Source organism: Lupinus angustifolius, chromosome LG05, assembly GCF_001865875.1.
Source record: "Lupinus angustifolius cultivar Tanjil chromosome LG05, LupAngTanjil_v1.0, whole genome shotgun sequence".
Taxonomy (NCBI): Eukaryota; Viridiplantae; Streptophyta; class Magnoliopsida; order Fabales; family Fabaceae; genus Lupinus; species Lupinus angustifolius.
In genome coordinates, this window is record NC_032013.1 from 19936413 (window position 1) to 19938648 (window position 2236).

The window sequence follows — 2236 nt, forward strand, 5'->3', positions numbered from 1 at the left end:
ATTATGCTAATTTGTTCTTTTCTGATCCTCATCTCTAGATAAGTCCAAATCAACAGTAGTGTTGTAATCCTCTTAGTATTGCCAAGTATTTCCCTACTTGTAAATACCCATCTTGTGGATCAAGCTTTCACCAACCAGGTGATCTTTATCGGAAGACTCCATGATGATGGTATCAGACACATCAGTATGCAGATAATTGATGATCCTAGAAATGAATATACTATAGGGAAGCATCTTGGATTGTGATGTCGACACGCTATACATGACCTTCAGAATCTCCTCAAGCCAATTAATCATAACATTTTCCTTAACAGCATACATAAATCTTAAATCATTCACAGTGGGATGTGCATGATTTGCATTTCTCTGAACTAAGATGTACGCTATCAGATAGTGCAATAATATATTTTCCATAGATAATGACCCAGCTTTTGTTAATTCTCCTTGGATATATAGATGGGGACCTCTAAAGCAAGACTTGTAAACCTCAGCAGCATCGAATGAATTCTTGACCCAGTCACAATTACCAATGCTAGCGCCATTGGTGGATAAACCTCCCACATTCAAGAAAATACCCTCACTCAGCTCAAACAACTTGCCAGAAACCATAGACCAATATTTGCCATCATAGTATCAAAAGTTGGCTTAAAATTATCTAACCAAGGCAGGGTAAATATTTCCCTTTCATTCTAAAAAGGTGACAGCTCCTTGAGCTTGCATACTTTATGGAAACTCAAAATTTTGTTTCGCCATCCAGGTTAGATCGACATACCTGATGTAGGTTGATTTCTGCCCTGAAACTTTGATAATCGAGTCTTCTGCAGTATGAGACAATAGTAAGGGTCTCCACGGTCCTACCTCACATTCTGATTCAGTGGTGTAGGAATGGGAGTTCTTCGTGGGCGTTGAGCAGTGTTCTTAATCCTTTTTTACTGTCCTCTTTCCATTTGATTGCGAAATCCGAGTTAAAGAAGGATTTTTGGGGGGAACCTAACCTTAGGGTTTGGGATTGGGAAAGTGGGGTTTCTTGGACAATTTCGAGAGGAAATGAGATGAAATGAAGTACAATGTGGATAGAGGGTGAGGTTTATTCTTCTTTTTGACTAAGAATTCAGATTATGTTGTTGCCTCTGAGATTTTGAGAGAAAGGGGATAGAGAGGTTTTGAAAAAAATGGCAAAAACACTTTTGGTTCTAATTTATCTGTTGCTGTTAATCGATTAAAAGCAATGCTTAAATGATTAATCATAGTTAAAATTTCAGATTTTCTGAAAAATGAGCCCACGTAATCGATTAAGATGAGACATTAATCAATTAAGTTTCGTGAAAAATAAAATGTTTGCACTGGAACTCATTTTAATCAATTTAGACTCATGGTCAATTGATTAACAGGCATCAGATTTGTAGAATCCAGAAGGTTTTTGAGTTTTAGAAGCATGCAAAGATTTCTAACATATATCAAGTAATTTTAAGCGACCACATGTACATATAGAGCATATTATACTAGATCATGAATCATATTAGGAATTGAATGCATTCAACAAGTATTCATTTTGAAGCATATTAGACATTTAGCATGTGAAGCACATAATAAAGAGTTAGACGATTTTAATCGAGATATTTTTCATCAAGGATTCCAAGTTCTCTTCGAAGAACATAGAAAGTATCTCTTGAGAGGGGCTTGGTGAAAATATCAGCTAATTGCTTAGTAGTTTCAACAAATTCAAGCACACAATCGCCTTTTTGAACATGATCACACAAGAAGTGATGTCTAATTTCTATATGCTTGGTTCTCGAATAAAAAACGGGATTCTTGGATAGGTTTATGGCACTTGTATTATCACATTTAATGGTGATCTTTTCTAATTTAAGACCAAAGTCCTTAAGTTGCTGCTTCATCCATAGGATTGGAGTGCAACACACACCGGCGACAATGTATTCCGCTTCGGCGGTGGACAAAGCAACACATACTTGCTTTTTACTATGCCATGCAACTAAGTGTTGAAAGGGTTTTTCGAGGAGGCTTTCCCCTCTCAACAAATCGTCTTGGCAGTAGTGCCAATTTGTTGAAAGTGGAAATTCCCTCAATTCGGTGTGTTTTCTTTTTATTTGATTAAGTAAGTGAACTCGGTTTTATTCTTTGTTCGCCATCTCGGCTTTGTCGAAATAAATTCTAACACCGGTATAATGGTTTCAAGAATATTCCAGTTACAACTTACTTTTAATAATCATGTGAA